The following is a 15,344-nucleotide window of genomic DNA, read 5'->3' on the forward strand; positions in this document are numbered from 1 at the left end:
CCTAGCCGCTTCATGACCTCTACCGAAATGAGGTTCATTTGGCTCCCGCTATCGATAGTGAAGTGTAGTGGGGAACCGTTTACCCACATTTGGTAGTAGAAGAGGTACTCTTCCTCCTCTGGATCTTCAAGTTCCTCCTTTTTCATCTTCGTGGTGGCAACAATGGCATTAGGATCCGCATCGATAATCTGTTTCCCTTAGTCATTCCCTTTGTCGAGTTCTGACTCAGAGTTGGAACATGCATCTAATTCCAAAGCATTTAGCTCGGTTGCCAGTGACTGCTTGCCCCGAAACTCACTTATGTTGTGAGTTGATCCAAAATGGATCCAAAAAACTCTCTAAGTCTTCAAAATAAAAAACTATCACAAAAGGATGAACCTTTAGAAATGGCAGGTTACACTATCTAGCCTGAAAAACATGAAGAAATGGCCCAAAACAGAGTTATCGGAGGCTTGGACAGTGATGCGTAGGAGTCATTGGATCTAGCCAATCAACGGTCCAAATCCAATCGGTATATCACAATCAGAGATGGCAAGAGAAGGCTATCGGAGGCTACCATATGACTGTTGTGACAACAATCAATTTGAGCCAATGAGGACCGTCGATCAAGCACACAGATCGATGGCCCAAGTTAACTCGCAATATCGTGCCAGCATAATACAAAGGAGCGCTTACCAACAGCAAGGGGACTTTGCGATATGCAATTGCGACATTCTACATTGCAAAATCACATCACGACAATACGAAGGAGCGGGCCGATACAAATGAGACTTATAATAGCCAGACCTGATGGGGTTATGGATAAAATTTGATATATTTTGAGTTCCGGAAAAAGCAGTTTTTCTATGTAAATTCGCATTTTTGTTAAATAAACAAAATACAAAGGGAATGCACCTATTGCGATGAAGCCAGACCCGAAAGGGTTTATAAATGCAACTGTGAATTGTTTGAATTCCACCATAATGCCATTCATCAGGATCTTAGTGTTTTAATATATTTTTCAAATACAAAGGAAACCACGGCACCAGGGCACTTGCCACTTGTGATAGTGATTACAAGTAGACCTGATAGGAGTCTAGGGAAGATTCGATAATTTTTTAAGTCCGATCGAAAGCGTTTCTGTGGATTTTTCCCATGTTTTAGTGTATTTCTTTGTGTAAGCAGAGAACGATTATTTTCAGGATTTCAAAGGCGCGATGGTCCCTTCCGTTACAGAACAGGTGGCCACCATCCCTGAAATGTTTAGCAATGATTACTTAACGCTGAGAAGGATATTTGAGCAGACAAAAGTTGGGAGCTAGACAGCCCAAAAAAGGAAACAAGCAGATATCATTGATTGGATCAAAAGCCACTGAATGACAGAGACAGAGACAAGCAGTGTTGAGATATAGAGAAGACAGAGACATAGAGTGAGAGAAAGAGTCTGTGTACTCAAAGAAGCTTAACGAATTCAAGAAAAACTCCTTCTATTTTGTATTTGTTGTGTGGAGACTCAATTTGAGCTAACAGTTTGTAAAACCCTGAACTTGAAGACATAATAGAGAGGTTACCAATGAAGGCTGGACCAGGAGACGTAGCCCAAGAGTTTTGGGTGAACTCCATATTAAACTTGTTGTGTTATGTGTGTTTATCTATTATGTTTCTCTAACTGCTCATTGTCTATACTATTCGCAATCTTATCGATCTGTTGCACTAAGTAATATAGGAAAATCCATGCACATGAGTCCATAATACCTTAAAGTAATCTAATATCTTCATTTTTCAGATCAAGTGGTATCAGAGCTTTTGGTTTTTCTTTTGTTAAGGTTAGAAAAGCTTGTGCTAGATTCTTTTTGAATGCTAACTAGGTCAAAGCTCAAACTAGGAAAAAGAGAACTTGTTGAGGCCAACCCAAAAATTAGAAGAGTGCATCCTAGTAGGAGAATGGCAGAAGAAACTCATTTGGAATCAGAATCTCAGTTCATGGACAGTTTTATGGCCATAAGGGCCATGGTGGAAGAGATGTATCGACAATTTAAGAAGGGTCAAGGTGAAAGCACTTCGACACCCAAACAAGACAAAGGAGCTGAGGATCCTTCTCTAGATGCCCCTCTAGAGGGCAAAGGGAGAGGGGAAAAGCTTCCTCCATCATCTCCTCCACCATCTCCTTCATCATCCTCATCTTCTAGCCCTGATAAGAAAAGGAAGAAGACTTCTTTGATTAAATTAGATGTAAAATTCGATTTGCCAATTTATGATGGAGAATTAAATGCAGAAAAGCTAGATAACTACATTAGATAGATTGATGTATATTGGAGGGTGCAGAACATCAATTCAAAAAGGAGAATGATTCAGCTAGCTAGCCTTCACCTTGGAGGAATTGCCCTAGTGTGGTGGGTACGTAGGACACAAGTTGATTTGAAGAAGCATGGTAAACTTCTTTCTACCTAGAATGAATATTTTTATATCATTAAAAAACAATTTTGTCCACTAGCTTATATGCAACAAGCAATGATGAGTTGGCAAACTCTTTGCCAATTAAAGAGGCAAAGTATGCAAAGCTATACCCAGGAATTGAGGAAAAGAGCTTTAACTCTAGGAATTTCTCTAGACTTACCTAAAACTTTGTTGAAGTATATAGGTGGTCTACATAGCTATTTGAGGCACACCATTCTTATGTTTAACCCCACTAGCCTAGATGATGTATCAGTTCAGGCTACACATATAGAGGCTAGAGGTAAGAATGTGAACCTAGAGATTGGGGGATCATCAAGACCGTCTGCAAGCAAGAACAAGGAAAAGAAGAAGCATAAATGGAAGGACAGGAAGGCAAACACTATATAGAAAGACAAACCTTCATGCACTCACTGCAAGAAGGATGGACACAATGATGAGCACTACTGGTTTTTGCATCTGGAGCTGAAACTCAAGAAGTTTAGTGGTAAGAAGAAGAACACTACTACTATTATTCAAAAATACTTGGGGTCAGACTTAGGTGATGAAACAACAACCACTGCTACAAGTATAAAAGGTAAAAATTATGAAGCATCTACAAGTAATTCTACACAATCTATTGATCATGAAGATAATGAGAGGAAAAGACATGAGGAGATTTTTTATATTAGAGTTATTTCCAAGCATCAAAAGATTGATACTTTATTTGATAGTGGATCACAAGTAAACTTGATTTCTAATGCAATTGTAAAGAAGTTGGGATTACTAACCACACCTCACAAGAATCCATATCCATTAGGTTGGGTATGTGATAAAGCAAAACTACAAGTGACTAGACAATGTAAACTTAGGTTTGCTATTGGGTCAACGTTTGTAGATGAGATTGAGCTAGATATAGTTCCCTTAGATATATGTGGTATTGTTTTAGGAAGTCCTTACTTGTATGATAGAATAGCCATTGTCTATAGAGCTGAAAATAAGCATCAACTCACTAAATATGGAATAGAATATATTGTAAGAGCTCATAAACTCAAAAATAACTACTCTCTCATAAACTCAGGGTAGATGAAAAGAATTGTAAATTCATGCAAGCAATTTTTACTAATGGTTGTAAAGGAAAAGAGCCCTAATAAAACTAATATATTTGAGGGCTGTGATGCTAAACAGAAAGTTGATTTAAATAAAGTTGTTTCAGAATATGATATCCTATTTCAAGAACCTAAAGGTTTGCCACCTAAAAGGGAAATAGTACATGATATTCATTTGCAGCAAGATGCTCCATTACCTGACATATGAATGTACATGTTATCCACTTTAGAGAATGAAGAGATCAAGAAGCAGGTACAAGAGTTGTTCGATAAAGGGTTCATAAGACCAAGCACATCATCATGCGGGTCTCCAATCATGTTGGTGAGAAAGAAAGATGGTTCGTGGAGGATGTGCATTGATTACACAGCACTGAATAAAATAACGATCAAGAATCATTATCCTCTTCCTCACATTGATGATCTATTAGATCAACTGAAAGAAGTTGTTTACTTTTCCAAGTTGGACCTGTGTAGTGGCTATCATAAGATTGGAGTAGTAGAACAAGATGCATGGATGACTTCTTTCAAAACAAAGCAAGGGCTATATGAATGGCTGGTTATGCCTTTCTGCTTAACCAATGCTCCTACCACTTTCATGAGAGTTATGAATGATGTACTCAGACCTTTTACTGATGATTTTGTAATTGTATATTTAGATGACATTCTTGTTTTTAGTAAAACATGGGAAGAACATTTGAAGCATATAAAGTAGACTTTAAATGTTTTGAAAAGAGAAAATCTCTATGTTAAGTTATCAAAATATGAATTTGGAAAAACATCTTTATATTATTTGGGTCATATTGTCGGGTGTGGTGAATTGAAGATAGATCCCTGTAAGGTTGAAGTCATTGTGAACTAGCCTAAACCTAAATCTGCTACAGAAGTTAGTAGCTTCCTAGGAGCAACACAATATTGGAGAAAGTTTATTGCTAACTTTTCCTTGATTGCAACTTCCTTACATGCTCTAACAGGATTAAATAAGGTGTTTCAGTGGGGAGGCAAACAACAAAGAGCCTTCGACACCTTAAAAGAAAAAATTAGTACAACACCAATACTAGCACTGTCAGATCTTCAATGTCCATTTGAGATTGAAATAGATTCCAGTCACTATGCCATGGGAGTAGTGTTGATTCAACACAGTAAACCCATATGCTATCATTTTGAGACATTTAATTCTGCAGTAGTTAATTATCCCACATATGATAAAGAATTGTATGCATTAGTATAGAGTGTGAGAAATTGGAAATGTTACCTAATGGGCAAAGAAACAATTATACATACAGATCATCAACCACTTCAATATTTGCACTCACAAACTAAATTGCAGCAATCAAGACACTATAGGTCGATTGGTTTTCTACAGCAGTTTCATCTTGTCATTAGATATAAGAAGGGAACACACAATAAGGTTATAGATATGTTATCTAGACCAATCATAAATGCATCTACTATACTTAAGCATAACTCAGTAATGCATGAAATCTACATTGAACAATATGTTCAAGATATAGATTTTAAAGATGTCTATGCAACTTTAAGTCATGGAAAACAAGTAGAAGAATTGGATTATTATGTTAAGGACCAACTCTTGTATCATTTGGGAAACTTATACATTCCACAAATAGAAAAAGTTAACATAATTCGAGAAGAACATACTTCTCTTATATCAGGTCATTTTGGTGTAAGTAAAATAGTTGCACAACTACAAAGGTTCTGTTATTGGCCAAGAATGCATGAAACAATTTCTAGATATATTAAAGGGTGTACCATGTGTGCTAAAAGAAAGCCCAACAATAGAAAATTAGGCATGTATACTCCACTCCGAGTTCCTTCTCATCTTTGGGAAAGTGTTTCCATGGACTTTGTTGGGGGATTGCCAAAATCTAGAAAAGGTCATGATTATTTATATGTTATTGTGGATAGGTTCAGCAAAATGTGTATTTTAATACCTTGTAACAAGAAAATTACAGTTGAGCAAACAACAAAGTTGTTCTTTCAGCATGTCTGGGTTCATTTCAGGTTACCCACTTCCATTGTATCTTATCGAGATTCCTGATTTGTTGGGAATTATTGGTCAAGTCTGTGGGAGTTGATGGACACCATATTGAAGAGGAGCACAACCTTTCATCCAAAAACAGATGATCAAACAGAGGTGGTAAACAAGACATTGATCCAGTTGCTCAGGGGCTATTGTAGCAAGCATCCCAAGCTTTGGGATGAACATTTGTGTTATGTGCAACATGCTTACAACCGTGCCAAGAACTCTTCTACATAGAAATCTCCTTTTGAGATTTGTTTTGGTTTTACACCAAAATTTCCATTGGATTTTGTCTTTGGAAAAGACATAGTAGTTGATGGACACAATGATGTGGACAAAGAAACCAAGTTCATTCAAAAAATCCAAGAAATTCAACAGGAAATGCAGGAATAGCTGGAAATAAGCTAGGCCAAGTACAAGGCAAGGCATGAAAAGCATTGAATTCAGCATAGCTTCCAAGCTAGTCATCAAGTTTGGTTGTACATCAGCAAAGACAAAATTCAAGGTGAAGGTAAGAAGTTGAAGCCAATAAGGTATGGGCCTTTCAAGATACTTGAGAAAATTGGTGAAAATGATTTTCACCTTCATTTTCTAGCTTACATGCACATCTATTCAGTAGTTAATGCAAAAAAAATGAGACTTTTTGAATCTTCATTGATTGATGATCCCAAAGAGTAAAGTTAGTTGCCTTCTATTAATGATTTGTTGCTTCAATATCTCAATGAGTTGCAGGAAGATACAGTTTTGGACAGGAAGGTGAGAACTACGCATAGAGGGGATGTTGAGTACCTTAGAATTGGACTCGTAGGTTCAAAACCAAGCAGTGCACGATGGATAGAAATTGGACAAGTGAGGAAGCTGTATCCTCACTTGATCAATGCTTAAAAACCAACTTTTGGTGGTCCAAAAGATTTTTCAATGGGAAGGCGTGATCCGAAATGGATCCAAAAAACCCTCTAAGTATTCAAAATAAAAAAGCTATCCCAAAAGGATGAACCTTTAGAAATGGAAGATTACACTATCGAGCCTGAAAAACATGAAGAAATGGCCAATAATAGTGTTATCAGAGGCTTGTAGAGCGACGCATAGGAGCCACCAAATCTGTTCGATCAATGGTCCAGATCTGATCAGCATATCATAATGAAAGATGGAAAGCGGAGGCTATCGGAGGATACCATATGACTGTTGCCACAGGATCAATGTGAGCCAACGATGACCATCAATCAAGCGCGCAGATTGACGGCCCAAGTTAACTCACAATATCGTGTCAGCATAATATAAAGGAGTGCTTACCAATGACCCAGGGACTTTGTGATATGTGATTGTGACATGTCACATCACGACAATACAGAGGAGCGGGGCCGATACAAATCCGACTTGTGATAGCTACACCAGAAGGGGTTATGGATAAAATTTGATATATTTTGAGTTCCAGAAAAGGTGGTTTTTCTATGTAAATTTGCATTTTTGTTAAATAAATGAAATACAAAGGAAATGTGCCTAATGCAATGAAACCAGCCCTAAAAGGATTTATAAATGTAGCTGTGAATTGTTTGAAGTCCGCCATAAAGCCATTGCTCGGGATCTCAGTGTTTTAATGTATTTTTAAATACAAAGGAAACCATGGCACCGAGGCACTTGCGACTTGTGATAGCGATTACAGGCAGACCTGATAGGAGTCTAGGATAGATTCAATGATTTTTGAAGTCCGATAGAAAGAGTTTCTGCGGATTTTTCCCATGTTTTAGTGTATTTCTCTGTTTAAGAAGAGAATGACTATTTTGGGAATTTCAAAGGCGCGATGGTCCCTTCTGTTACAGAACAGGTGGCCACCATCCCTAAAACATTTAGGAATGATTACTTAATGCTCAAAGGGAGATTTGAGTGGACAGAGGCTAGGATCCATAGAGCCCAGAAGAGGAAATGAAGAGACATCATCAATTGGTTTAAAAGCCATAGAATGACAGAGACAGAGACAAGTAGTGCTGAGACAAAGAGAAGACAGAGATAGAGACAGAGAGGAAGAAAGAGTCTGAGAGGCTTGAGGGATTCAAGCAAAATTGCTACTATTTTGTATCTGTTGTGTGGAGACTCAATTGGAGTGCACATTTTGTAAAACTTTGCTCTTGAAGACATAATAGAGAGGTCATCACTGAAGGCTGGACCAGGAGACATAACCCAAGAGTTTTGGGTGAACTCCATATTAAACTTGCTATGTTATGTGTGTTTGTCTATTATGTTTCTCTAACTACTCATTATCTATATTCGCAATCCTATTGATCCATTGAACTAAGTAATATAGGCAAATCTATGCACATGAGTCTATAATACCTTAAAAGTAATCCAAGATCTTCATCTTTCAGAGGAGCTCTTATGGAACTCACACCACTTTCTCGTGTCCATCTTCAGCTTCGTAGTGTTGTTATTTGCTTGCAAATTTTGCGGGTTGTCCTAGGGCACCCCGCCTTGGCTTTGTCCTTTTCTCTATGGTTTGTGGGCACCTTTCTCTTACTTCGGATTCGTAGATCCAAAGTCTCGCTTCTTTTGTTTAAACCTTTTCTCGATGTTGATGGCATATTGGTATGTCGTGCCAAGCAAGGAGATGTCTAGTAAGTCCACCTCATCCTGTATGTAGTTGTGTAGGCAGCCACGGTGCTTGAGAACCAAATGCTCTTTGAATCCTTGATACCTAACTTCGTCGCGAAGGGTATGAAAAACATTGGTAAAATCTGGCACATCTTGGTCCCTTCCCTGTCGCAATGTTGTCCACTATATGTATTTATCCTCATAGCTCCTGAGAGGGTAGTACTGCTCCTTGATGGCATCCTAGAATGAGTTCCAAGTGGGTGCAGCTGAAGACAGTGAGTTCATACTTTCATACTTATGCTCACAGTAGGTTTTACACTCGTCCTTGATGTGGGGGGCTGCTTCGAGAGGTGCAAAAGTGATCAACGGAAAAATATCCTTCTAGCATATTTAACCATTTATCTACATCGTTTGCATCTATCTGACCCTAAAATATGGGAATTTCAAAGTTAACTTGTACCTTAAAGAGTGTGGTGCTTCTATAGTAACTTCTAGAAGTAGGTGCCTCACCCATGGGTAGTTGTTGAAGGATCTGGGTAAATTTTTCCATCATCATGTTCCTTCATTGCTTGAGGGCTTCTTCAAGCAAGATTTTGATAGGATTCCTTGCCCCCTCATATTTCTTTTCATCTGCCATGGGAGGCCATCGGGATTTGTGAGGCTGGTCTTTTAAAGGTTCGACCAATTCAAGCCCTAACTCCTTATATCCCGACCTCATCGGGGACATGGAAAGAAAAATAGAGAAAGAGAAGACCACTCTAATACCACTCATCGAGATTTAAACAAGAACACAACAAATTACAAATATAACCATAAATACAAATATGCGACAGAAATAATACTTCATTCCATTAATATCAAATACTGAAATATGCTTACATATAGAAATGGAAATGAAGTAGCTAAGGGGGATGGTACCCCATCTATGAGAAGAGATGTGGTGGCTACATGTGAACTATGTTACAATGAGGCTCAAAAGCATATTTATTATTTAGAAATAATGGGAACACTAAAAATCCAAAAACCTAGACCTAGGAGATGAAGAGAAAAAACTGTGGGCCCCGTTTGGGTGAATTGTACACCAACTTCCTGGGGTCATAACTTTTGCACACGATCTCTGTTTGGCTATCATAATACCTTGTTTCAAAGGTCTTGAAGAGAAGGCCAAAATAAAAATAGCCAAGTTGGTTTGGGATGTGTTGACATGGCGAATGTTCGCTATACCAACAAGGGGAACTAACTCGATCGCAAGCCCTAAATAAACCTACTTTCGTTGCAGTGGGAGTTGTGTTCTCTTTCTCTGTACAATTTTCCACTGGGTATTCCTGGACTGGCCACTTGGTCCCCCCTTCTCAATAGGAACTTTGGGAGTAGGTGCCTTCAACGGGTGGACCTCCTTCTTTTTTTCGTCTACAGGCTTCATCATGCCTACAAGTGGCCCCTTACTTCGTGTGTGTATTTCATTAGTGTGGATTTCTTCCATACTATCTCCTTTGTCATCATCATTCTCATTTGTATAGAAATCCCACAGTACATTGATCTGAGATTCTTCATCCACGGGCTCTTCTACTTGGTATTCCTACTTATTTTTGTGTTCTGGCTCTAGCTCCACTATAGGTTCTTCTTTGTTAAAGAGTGATTCAATAAGAGTCAACTCCCCCATATTTAGATTCCCTTCATTGGGTGGAGCAAGCAACGCGAGTTGACCATGACCACCTTTTGTCTTCTTATGAAAGAAAGGTTTGAAGGGTTTTCTGTTGTTATACTCTCCTCCACTCTCCCTAGAACTCCTTTTCATATCTATGACTGTGTTTGTCAATTTCTTAATGATCTGATGCAAACCTTCCACATCCATGGTGTCACTTTATTTTCCCTTGGCCACTTTGTTACCATTCCCACTAATTTTCTTAGATGACTGAGAGGCTTTCTAGGGGCATAAATATTCCCTCAGGATAAGAAATGAGGGCTTTTTGTTTGGAAAAGATAGCTCTGATTTATTGTGAATAAAGAAGGAAGGCTTGGTTCGAGGAGCCTATGTTTTAGATTGATTTTCCTCTTCTCTTATGTGTTTTGAGTAGAATGTTGTCACTGGCATAAAAGAAAGTACATGTTTGTTTTTTTTGTGCATATTGATAACTTACAGTTCATGGTTATGTCTGGTTATTTAAATATGATTCAACATCATGGTTAAATCATGAAAGGTTACTGATTTGAAACTATGTTGGACATCAATTGTGAGATTTTCTTCCATAAAATGGAATGTGTATCCCTGTATGAATGATTGGATTGCAATTAGGATTTAATACAACCTTGTTCTTAAGTGGACCAGTAATTGATTCATTTGGACTTGGGGTTTATATATGATGTTTAACCTCCTTTGTTTTGCTCCTACAGGATAGGTTAGGATAGTTAGGATATAAACTAGAGTAGTTAGAAATAGCTTAGATAGGACATGATACATATAGGTTAGTTGTTTTATTTTTTTTATTTAATTGAAGTCTTCTTCCCAAAAGCAATCCTTCAATTCATTTAACAGTTTATGGGATCCCTTAAAACCCGTTGGAACTAGCTATTCCAAACGAAAGTAGGTCTAATTGGGGCTTGCAATCAAGTTAGTTCCCCTTCTTGGTATAGCGAACATTCACCATGTCAACAAGACATTTTAATTCTCTCTATTTTCCCTAAAAATTTTGTTTAGGGCCTCAAAACGACTCTAGAAGCTTAGGAGTCGAAAAACTGCCAGAAATAGTAAACTGTACTACAATTAAGGAAACCGAAAAACTAAAAGAGATAGTGTCAGGTGTCCAAGTGGAATAGGTAGGTGGCCACCAATATCCACCATGATCATTTGAGTAATGAATTCACAATGGTTAAAGATAAGAGGGTAACAGTCAATGAAATGATATCGATGGAAGTTACAGGTCTCTCCATGGAAGGAGAGAAATCGATAGACAAGCATATAAGACTCCAAAGTGCTATGGAAATTTTTGCCGACCCCAGTGAAGAATTGGTCCGCAAAGGAAAAGGATTCCACCTCGCTTCATTTTCAAAACCATGGGAGGCGATTGCAGACCTAATCCAGAGGTACATTACATGTGAGGGTTGTCATGATGTGGTAAGACCACACCATCTCAAACTATTGGAAGCTTTAAAATATAAAATATTATTAAACATGCCTTTCTTTCTGAATTTCATTTTACATGAAGTTGTTGGTAGATTGGGTAGATCTAAAGACACAAGTTCTATAGTGAGTCACCACTCTTTAATCAAATTGATAGTCAGTAGGGAATTGGCACTATCACAATAAAATTGGGACAAGTTTTTGGGATCTATGACCCACCATCTATGGAAGAAATGTGTAAGGAAGAAAATGCTCCTACTGAACTAGTAAACATTCATCTAGACACAAAAAATGCTCCCCCCTGGACTAGTAAATAGTTAACCAAGAAAGGAAATTGAGAGTCAAACCACAGTGCTGTAGAATTTAACTAGAGCTGAGAAAAGGGTAGCCTCTATCATATTTTCTTTGCTAGCCAAGTGTAGAAGGTTTGAAATACTGGCCAAGGAAAAACAACCTATAGGGTATATTGAGCATGTGTTGGAGAATGAGCACTCTCAATAATCCCCTATGGAGTAGCATCTTAACTCACCCCGAATTTGTGAAGAGGAAGTAGCCCAGATCTTGGAAAATATGGGAACCCTCTTTTATTTTGAAGGGAATGAAGACTGTTATGAGAACCCATCTGAACCACTTGTTGCTTTTGTAGCCTCTACCCCTACTTCTTATAATACTAAGATATTTCCATCTTCACCAACCATGCATATCCAAGAACATTAAAAAGAATTAGCCAAAACTATGAAAGAACCAGACTTTTCTAGAGAAGGGGCCATTCTATTGACCCCTGATAGTCATAATTTTGAAGATAACTCAATTGCTATAGTTTTGATTGATGAAAATTCTGGAAATTTTGAAGTACATCCTATTAATGAAAATGTCACTATTTGACCATATTTATCTACAACACCGATTTTAGAACCTATTGAAGAATTGAAAGAAAGGAATAGGCAGAGAATCAAGCTATTAAAGCAAGAAAATAAAAATCTGAGAAAAAGGATGGAACAACTCAAAAAATGGCTTAGAAACTCTAGAGGATGTTATAGAAAGAAAATACAAACTGTGACAATTGGAGTCGAAAGTGATAATTTCTTGAATCATGCAGAAACTCAAAGTGAAGGAACTCCCATTAATCATGCAGAAACTCATACTGAAGGAATTCCCATTAACCATGCAGAAATTCTAGCTGAGGATATTCCCACTAATTTTGTGGGAATTCAAACAGATATCAACCCTTTTTTGGTTACATTGGATGTAAAAAGCTAGACATACCTTTTCATGACTATTAATAGAGCTACATAAACTAAAGTAGTGCTTCCTTATTCTCACTTGATCAACGATACCACTATCCAAGTATTAAACAGGGAATTGGAAAGGTATTAACAGTTTTTGACCCAATACCAAGAGAAAGTAATACCTCGGGCAGAACACGAAGATTTTCTACAAACGTACAAAGCACTGGTCGTTACTGAAGATGAAATGCATGCCGAACTTAGAATGGAGAGAAAGAAAATATATAAATTTTGAGGGCGGCTCCAAAAAGCTTTGGAACAAACCAAGGAAGTATGCCCCGTGTACTCTGATGCATTGTCTTGTAGATCTCCAGCTAAAAACTATTCCCTGTTTCTACTTCAACGATATTAATTGTCTGAAAGTAGAAGCCATGCGGTCTAGCCAACCCTTGGGGTTCATTACTATTTCTTATTTTATTAAGCTTTTTTGAGAGTAGGAGGATAATGCCATATATTTCTTATGTGAACCTTACATGCATAACTCTATTTTGGAAGAACAAAGGAAGGAGAACCCTAGCCCTTTTATTGGGGATGTACAATTCCAAGATTTCATACCCTTTGCTAAGAATAAAATTAAATGGTATAAGGCCTATATCATGTTCCAAATAAGAGAGAAAGGTTTAGACCTTTGGGTCAGAGAACCTAATAGTACATTGTGAACTTTTATAAAGTACAAAAGGTTCATGGAACGACTAAGGGTTGTTTCCGCTTTAGCCCCCATACATAAAGATGTTCTTATAGAAGGTATAGAGTATTTTGAAGGCATTATAGAGGATGCATTGTGGGCAGCACAACACTGATGGAAGGCATCTCCTAATGAGGTTAAAACAAAGATCCTTCTAATTACATAAATTTTCAGGCAGCAGCCAATCAGATGCAATGTTATAGTCATATGGTTTTGTCTAAAGGACCTCCCTGGATTGGGTGTTAGTACAAATTCCCTATTATCTAGTATCCTCCATATGGTTATAATGTTGAGAATGAAATTTCTAAAAGAGGAGAAAATGAAGCTTTCAAGGTTCTTGAAAAGAAGAATGTATTTTGAAAGTATGGTGAAAATTGATACTGAGCTTATTCATTCACCTTGCTACATGTTAATGATCTTTTTGCATGACGACACACAATAAGGTAAGTTGTGGGTAATGTTGCGTCATGAAAATGGTATAGTTCATCTCCCTATTTCCTTAAATAAACATTATCTTTTTAACCAGTTTGCCTATAATTTGCAATGATTTGAGAGAAAAAGGATAATGAAAGCAAGTTGAAGATAGTATAGTTAGTTTTAGTCTTTTAGATATCGAAAAGGTTATAATTTGAGTAAATTGTTATGCATATCAGTCCAATCAAATGATTGATGTTCCCATGAGATATTGGAGCAAGATTTTGGATCATCTGATGCCTTATTTTTGGAAAATTATGGCTCGACTCTTGAGCGTGATCTAAGAATGAAATCAAAGGAAAATGATCATTACTATTCAAATATCTTATGGTCAAGAGAGAAATCCTGAGAATCTGTCAATTCTTGAGATAGCTACATATTCAGGTTTTAATGTAATATATAAGGCAACAAGTGAAACGACAGAGTATCCTTTTTATTATTGCTTTTTCATTGTATATTACATACAACAATCTGAATTTGAACTTTCTCAAGGTCATTGTGTAAAACTATTTGGGGTTAATGAATTTGCACAAGATATTACCTTAGTCCTCAGTATCAAATTTATCCAAGACAATACTTCTAGAGACTGTGGGCCCAATCACCAGAAGTTCTGCTATCTGTTATGTATCATTATTAGTTAGTTACTTTTCCACATTTGGATTAGTTGTGTTTCTATTAACTTGCCTTCTATTTCGTGGTAGATAATCAATTGAATTCTGTGTCTTGTAATTCTATTATACATCTCTTGAAATTGTTTATTGGATTTTGTTACATGAATGTAAGGTTTGAGTTTGTGAATTTCGTAAGTTATCTTTAAGATGTAAGGCTTGTAAGCATTCATGTGATTTACTAGTCTTCCTTATGAATAGGATTTGTTTAAGGATAGATAGAATGGTTGATGAATTAAAATAGTCTTCTTTCATAAGATTGTAATTATATGAGAATTAGTTGATGTCAGCATTTGTCTATGCAATGATTCAATTAGGACAATGTTTAATGTAACTTTTTCGTAGCAATCATTTTACACTCTTTCATAATCTAAGAATCTACTCTTGCATATATTGTTTCGATAGACTTGAAATAAGAGACAAATCCCAGGTTGATAAGATTAATGAAGGTAGGATTAAGTTGATTTTAAAGAGTCATATTAGTGCCCAACACTTGGATTAATGTTCTTGGATCATGATTAAAGGTAAGAATCTTTGTGATAGTTTTGGTGAGGAATTAATAAGTATTGATATGTATCTCAGAAATAGAAGTTAAATCAAAATTTTAGAGCATAAATCTCATTATGGAGCATTATATGATTATAAATCAATTATTAATCATTTGAGAATTTTTGGGAGTAATTCATTATTTGAAAATTCTAGAGGAATATAGAAGGAAACATGATGCAAATCAAATCAAATGTATCTTAATTGTTTATTTTTCTGACCATAAATATTTTAAAACTTATTTACTCATAAAATTTTTTCATGTAGGGATATTATATTTCATGATCTTGCAAATGAAGATGTTTGTAAACTTCCTAAATAAGGTATTAGAAGTGAAAAAATAGAAGAAATTAAATATCAATAAGATGATGTTGATGATCATAGTAGCAATGAATCTATAGGTAACTAAAGTACAACAA

Source organism: Pinus tabuliformis, chromosome 6 (assembly GCF_031772625.1).
Source record: "Pinus tabuliformis cultivar Carrire ecotype Pingquan chromosome 6, CPIR1, whole genome shotgun sequence".
Lineage (NCBI taxonomy): Eukaryota > Viridiplantae > Streptophyta > Pinopsida > Pinales > Pinaceae > Pinus > Pinus tabuliformis.